The sequence below is a fragment of the Ambystoma mexicanum genome, chromosome 5q, assembly GCF_040938575.1.
Source record: "Ambystoma mexicanum isolate Mex_15411 chromosome 5q, UKY_AmexF1_1, whole genome shotgun sequence".
Taxonomy (NCBI): Eukaryota; Metazoa; Chordata; class Amphibia; order Caudata; family Ambystomatidae; genus Ambystoma; species Ambystoma mexicanum.
The window spans coordinates 170,094,979-170,102,994 of NC_090933.1; positions in this window are offsets into that span (position 1 = coordinate 170,094,979).

The window sequence follows — 8,016 nt, forward strand, 5'->3', positions numbered from 1 at the left end:
TCCGATTCCCGACCACCATGACTGACCACACCGCTGAAAGCAAGAACAGGTCTATTAAGATAATGACCTGGAATGTGAATGGGCTAGGCAGCAGTATCAAGAGACGCCTTGTACTCCAATATTTGAACCGTTATACGCCCGATGTAGCCTTCCTAACCGAAACGCACCTGGCGGGCACAAACTGCAACCTCTTCAAGCGAACTAATTACCGCATCGCGATACACTCAGGTTTCTCCATGGGAGCTAGGGGGGTGCTGATCCTCGTGCACAAACGACTTCCACTGACCCTCTCATCCGTCACACAGGACCCAGGAGGTAGATTCGTTCACATAACCGCGACCCTTTGGGAGCGGCCTATATCCATGCTAGCCGTATATGCACCACCTACCTTACTCACTGCACTACTTGAAGATATAACGCCAATGTTGGCGGCGGACTCCTCGAGCTTGATGGTGGTGGGGGGAGATTTCAACGAGGTCATGCACCCAGAACTTGACCGAACACACATCCGCTCGAGAAATCCAGCTACGCATACCAAACTAGCCACGTTCGCCGACGCAATAGGCCTGAAAGATGTGTGGAGACATTTGCATCCTGGCACGAGAGAATACTCTTTCCTCTCCGGAGCACACGCCTCATTATCTAGACTTGATTACTTTTTTCTCCCGATCTCCGAATTACATCTAGCAACCGATGCACACCTCCTACCCAGAGGTATATCGGACCACTCCCCGCTCGTAATGGTGCTCAATACACACAGGCCGATTCCCCCACCCACGTGGAGGCTAAACAATTATTATCTGGGCTTCCCCGACCTAGTCGAACATATCAAAAAAGGAACAGAATCATACTTTGAACTGAACACAACCTCAGTGGATAGCCCTGTAACATTGTGGGAGGCATACAAACCCGTACTGAGAGGGGAACTCATATCCCAGATCGCAGCCCATAGGAAAAAACACGCCGCGGCGATCCGGGCGGCCGAAAAGCGAGTACAAGAGGCAGAGGTAGCTCATCTATCCCAAGACCTCCCAGAATCCCATCGCGAATTACAGCTAGCACAAAAACAGTTTCAAAACGTCGCCCTGGACAATGCCAAACAGGCACACGCAGCGATGCGGACCAGAGTGTACGAAACCGGGGATAAGGCAGGCAAAATGTTGGCGTGGCTGGAGAGGCGTGACGAGGGGCTCCGACATGTTAGAGCGATCAGAACACAGGGGAATACACTAGTGACAGCGGACCGTGACATAGCGGAAGAGTTCGCAAGCTACTACAAGGAACTCTATGGACCGCCAATCTCCCCCATTGACACTACACCCATCTCGGGAATCACCCTTCCCTCCCTGACACCTGAACAAAGAGCCCTGCTAGAAACCGACATATCGGAGAATGAATTGTCTGCAGCCATAGCCGACCTTCAACCCGGGAAAGCCCCGGGACCCAACGGCCTTCCGGTCGAGGTATGGAAGAAAATAGGCACGAGCGTAATTACACCACACTTGCTGAAAATGTATGAAACCTCCCGAAACAAAGGGTCCCTCCCACAAGACCTGAGACAGGCCACCATAGTGGTCATACCCAAAGCGGACAAACCCCCAGAGTGCTGCAGTTCGTATAGGCCCATTTCCCTTATCAATACAGAAACCAAAATTTTAGCGAAAACCTTAGCCAATAGATTGCAGCAAGTTATACCCTCCTTGATCCACCCGGATCAGTGTGGTTTTATGCCGCAGAGATCCACGCGGATGAATATACATCGATTATTCATGGCGATGGAGAATGCGACCACCATCCGAGACCCGTTGGCCCTGTTGGCCGTAGACTTTGAGAAGGCCTTTGACTCTATCAGGTGGGATGCGATCTGGGAGATAATGCAAAGGATGGGATTCGGGCCCCAGTTTATGAGCTGGGTTAAATTATTGTACAAATCCCCGCTAGCAGTCACGAAAGTGAATGGTCACGTGTCAGGCCCCTTTGAAATCGGCACAGGAACCAGACAAGGATGCCCACTGTCGGCCATGATATTCGCAATAGCGATTGAACCACTCGCTATACTGTTAAGAACAAACGAAACATGGAAGGGATTTAGATGGTCTGAAGCCTGGGAAGATAAGGTGTCCCTATACGCGGACGACTTATTGGTTTACTTACAAGACCCGGTCAGATCCTGCCCCATAGTGACTGATTTACTGCAGAAATACGGCTCCTTCAGTGGCCTGAAAGTAAACTGGGACAAATCCACCTTATTCCCACTTAAACAAGAGGGAGACTCGATCCCGCCCCAATGTCCCTACCGGGTAGAAAGGGAACAATTCAAATACCTAGGTATTCTAATAACAAATAAGCTGACTGATTATGTGCCCAGAAACCTGTACCCAGTCATGACAAGATTTGCAGAGGATGCCCGTCACTGGTCATCCCTCCCGCTGACACTACTGGGTAGAGCTGCACTCTTCAAAATGATGACCCTACCCCGCCTACTCTACATATTACAAAATGCCCCATTACACATCCCTTCAAACATATTTAGGAAAATAGACCAGACACTCCGCAGACTGCTGTGGAATAACGGTCATCCACGCATAGCCCTAGCTACACTCCAAAGATCCATATGGGAGGGCGGAATAGGACTACCCCGAATGCAAACATACTATTGGGCCAGTCAATTGATGAAAGTGAATGACCAACTACACGGCGACACCGATGCACCACACAACAAATCTCTAGAGTCGGACACTCCTGGAAAACCCATCATGCTGTACCTTTATAAGAAAAGAGACCGCGCGGCTACTCCCAACATGCGCGCACAGCTAACACAAATCTGGACAGACGCACACAAGTTCGTGGGATGGGGCGACAAACTATCGCAGGCCCAACCTCTGTGGAACAACAAGAACCTTCCAGGTGTATACACGCTCCCCAGGTGGCCGAACTGGTCCCGGCAAGGTCCGCCCATCTTGGGAGACGTTGTGAAAGATAACACCATGGTCCCTTTTGCAGAGCTGGCTCTCCGACTTGGACTTCCCCAAACCGAACATTACCACTATGCTCAACTACAACACGCACTACGAAACATCCTCCCCGAAGTGAGCCCCCTACCGGACTTCACCCCCATTGAGAGAAATCTACTCCCGGAACCAATTACCCGGAGAGTGACATCGGTTCTATATAGTGCCATAAGTTCCTTTGGCACACCAGATCTACTGTCACTGCGGACCAAGTGGGAATCGGACGTGGGGGCCATACTGCCGGAGGAATGGGTCATGACATTGATGTTCCCTAGGGAGATAGCGATTTCATCAAGGCTTAGATTGGTTCAATTAAAGATATTACACAGAGTATACTATCCCAGGGTGGCCCTACACAGATGGGGAAGAATAGATGATCCGAACTGCCTGCGATGCAAAACGGAAGAGGGTACCTTTTTCCACATCATATGGGATTGCACACATATACAACCACTTTGGGAGGCATGCTGTGCGGAACTCTCTAGAGTTATGGGGAAAACAGTTCCCAGAAACCCTAAGCTACTACTATTGGGGATAGATGATGAAATTGACCTATCTAGATATGAAAAACTGCTCTTGTTCACCACCACCGCACTTTTGAAAAGGAACATTGCTCAAAAATGGGGCTCGGACCAAATACCGAGCTATGAACAATGGAGAACGGATGTGGATATCTGTGTCGCAACGGAATACAGAGTATACGCGGCCAGAGGATGCCCGGCAAAAGCCCTGAAAGTGTGGAGGAAATGGGAAGATGCCCAATGAGGATTATAAAACAACTGGACGCTGCCTGCGGGCTCAACTAAAGCTGTCCCCCCCCCCTTTTTTCCTTTGCAAACATATGTGTACAACATCTGAAACAGCCAGTAACCCTCTCCGGCAATGCGCATGTATTGATTGTTTACGTTGTTTATTTGTTTAACCTTGTTTTTTCCTAAAAACACCAATAAAATGTGTTATTAAAAAAAAAAAAAAAGAAAAAGACCCAATAAGGGGTCAAAACACGTCTCGGCAAAGGCAAAGAATCCAATTAAAATCGAGTATTGTCACTCAATTTGAGATTGCTATTTTGTGTAATTTGTTATTTTCTTAACTGAACACATGAGGCAGCGCATAATCCAGGGAACAACAGATTTTTTTTTTACATCATACCTCAGCTGGTGTAGCAGGATTCCTGTATGTGGTAGCCAGTAGGCACTGTCCCCTGAACATTTTTACATGGTTGTTATTGCCACTTATTTTCATGGTCTGTTGATCCGTGTGTTATGTGCATTTATGCATGTATGCATATGCCTGCTAGTTCATACTCACCAATGAGCAAGGTGCTGCCATATTTTCCTGATGCCTGGGCCCAGTAGATTGTTGACGTGTGGTATACGTATCTGCCAGGGAATTTGGCATTGACTTTCATGGTCACTCCATTTGCATCAAAAACGACCTGTACGTTGATAGAATGCCAGTGCTTGTGATTTCCGTATATGTGCTCCATCATTTGGTAGGGCCGTAGCTTAACATAAGTACAGTAATTGGCTCCAAATACACGTAGAAAGTGTGCAACCACATAGACATCCTGGCACACTCTCTGCCTTTCCTCCAGTGTTCGCGGCATATATATGTGCCTACGCAGACATGCACATGATGTAATGCAGGCCAAGACTTGGTATAGACAGCTGGATTGTGTAGCCTGTGATAGCCCACCAACTATGGCAGTGGCACGCTGGAAGGAGCCAGCGGCAATGAAATGTAGTGCGATCAGCACCTTTTCAAGGGGTATAGGGATCTGGGAGCATGGTGGCGATGCTAGGTCTACCTCCCACACCCTGGCAAGGTTGAGGATGATATGGGGAGGGAACCTGTACCTGGCATACACCTGCTCATCAGGCATCCCAAACAGCATGGTGCGTGTAGCATAAATCCGGTCCTGGGCATCCTCCTCCTCCTTCTGTGTCCATGGATGATGGCTCCTACTATTGCAGCATGCATTGTGGCTGTGCAATGTTATTATGATGTGCATGTGTGCTTTATACTCATTGGATCCCTTGTGCATTGGACTTTACGCCTGCTATCATGTGTCGGTTGGATCACAATGTTTGCGTGTGCCTTTTCCCCACATACAGTTGCGCATTGGAATCCATCAATTAATTTGGGTTTGTGGTGGATTGGGCGTGCCATTGCTTCACGTGTCCCATCCCTCAACACGCCCACATTATTCCTCATTCTACATCAAAAGTGTGGCTTAACACATATTACGCCTGCTATTTTTGTCTCTGCACAGTCCCCACCTGCTTTCTGCGAGGAGTCTCACACAATGCCCTCGACTGCACACAGAGACGTGCCTGACCAGCGCAGAGTCCACACAAGGTCTGGAATAGTCCCGCAAAGTCAATTCCATGAATCGACAAAGGGGGTGTTCAACGCAGAATGGCCCGCAAAGTCCCTGTTTTACTCACAACGTATTCCATGAATAGAGCCCTGAGTGTCAAACTGGTTCTCCACACTGGGACATAGGCCAACACATGTATCTGACTAGGTCCTATCAGCAAACAGATTCAAGCCAGCCAGCTGAAAGTGCATCAGGAGACTGTATGCCTTCCCTAATCTCTGACCTCTTGTCTGATGCTGACCCAACATCGACCATCACCACTAATGAAACAGCCATCAGGGGCAGACTTATCAACACTAGGTCATTGTTAGCCCATGCCCTCGACATCTCTGACCTTATCACCATCACCGACTTCACTTACTTGCAGTCACAGAAACGTGGCTGCATGCAGCAGCAGGCCCAGCACTCTCACTAGCCATCCCAGAGGGATACACAATATTCAGGAAAGACTCAACCTCTACCAAAGGAGAGAGATCGCCTTGATCGCTAAATCTTGCTTGTCACCTAACCAACCTTTCCCTTCAGGGGAACTACTTTCACTTAAACGTTCTCTTCCCAACACTTTTGCCACCACCATGCATATCCTAAACGGACCACCATGCCCACTCCAATCCTTTGATGAGGACAGAGTTCTTCTCCTATCTAGGGACACCAAACCCTCATCTAGCATCATCATTCTAGGTGACTTAAACCTTGGCTTCTATGACAGCCTAGATCCTAATGCAACTGTCATACAAAACACAATCTCTGCCCAGGGACTCACCCAGCGCATCGAACTGCCTACCCACAACAAAGGCCGAGCCCTAGATTGGCTTGTCGACATGAAGGTGTCATCCAGCACCACAGCCAACTCATCACCTTCTCCATTCCCCAACTAGCCTTGCCTAAAATTGTTCCACACCTAGCCCCAGCATCTCTCGCTAGAAACACACATAACATCAAACGTACCAACTTACTCTCACTGCTAGGCCCAATCATGGAGTACAACCACTCTTCAGCCAATCCAACTGCTATTGTAGATTTTATAACACTACCATCCTCCCGGCCATTGACAAAATCGCCCCCCTCAAACTCCGTAAACCTAAACCAATTGCTCACCTCAACTCTTTCTCACCTAACCCTATGTCACGACCCTCACCCAAAACCCCCTCTGGCAAACCCATTGGCCAGGTGGAGTCAGGACTCGGGCCTCTAGAGCTTGGCATCCTCTTCAAAAGCCCTCACGGGGCCAGTCCTGGCGCCTATGGCGCCAGGCTGATGCACCATGAAAAACAATGTGCCTGGGAACTACTTTATTGTATTGTCAGCCAACATGGAGGCATCCACATAGGTTGGTTCCTGTTTTGGGTGTGGTAGCCTAGGCACTACTTTACCTGGACTATTTTGTTGGGGCTATTAAAAACAACACCCGAGCAAGACAACACGCTTCACGTTACTTTGCAGCTTGCAACGTGACGCTCACAGTGTCCAGCTATTCCCTCGAACCTTGGAGAAGCAGAACCTGCAAGGAGACACAAGGAACATCATTAGCAGCAGCATCTTACCTGCAGTCTTCATCTTTAGCCACTCGCAGCTACTGAGAACAGCTTCCTCGAATCTTCACGCCTCCCGGACAGAACGACCTGAAAGAGGAAGATAGAGGCAACATTAAAGAAAGCAGTAGAGACATTTGCAAATTACGAACTGCTCAAAAGGCTTACCTGGCTGGTCGCCTCTCAGTTGGCACCACTCCAGACATTCCACTCACGCTGAAGAACACCGCGACCTACAATGAAGGAAAACACAGGTTAGCAAAGGCAAGACTTTGCAGTGCTGCGCATAGCGCTTAATTACCACATCATAGCGCTCTTAATGCGCCATCATTTACCAGCGGGGCTCAACCAAGCCAGTTCGCCGCGCTGAAGCTCTGCATACCTAAGGGAGAAAAAAGAGACATTTTAAACAAAGAAAGTCATGCAGGATAGCAACAAAACTAAAGAACAGCAATAAGACCTACCTGAACAATATCAAACGGGCCGGCGTCAGTGAAGTAACTAGACCGCACTCCCCCATGAAAGACAACGCGCCCCTGCAAAGAAGGCAGGACGGAGAGCACACCTAATTCTACCACAAGGTGAGGAGGGGGCGCCAGAGGGACTGAAATCATACGGGGTTGGAGGGAGGATACTTACCCCAGTCGGTCAGTCTTGAACACAGACCTCCTGTATTTTCAGGCAGAACCTTCCCCGCAAACCACATCAGGGAAAAGCTGAGAAGCATACCAGCGAGTAAACCGGCTGCGTGGCGTACCTATGGATACCAGGTGAGCGTAACACCTTAAGGAACTAAGATCCAACAAACGTTCTGCAGAATCTCTATGGAATGCCTCACCGTCCAAAACCAACAGACATCTACTCCTCACCTCCACTAAAAAATACAGGCTAGCTATACTCCAAGCAAAAAGCTCTACATAGAATGAGCGAATATCGAATGCCAAATCTGGATGCAAAGAACTATTTACTATCTTGAGGGAACTGGAGTCACCAACTAATCTGCCTGAAACATGTCAAAATTATGAAACCTGATGTACCAATATACAGAATGCCCTCATGGACAAAATGTCAATGTTGCAAACCAAAATCG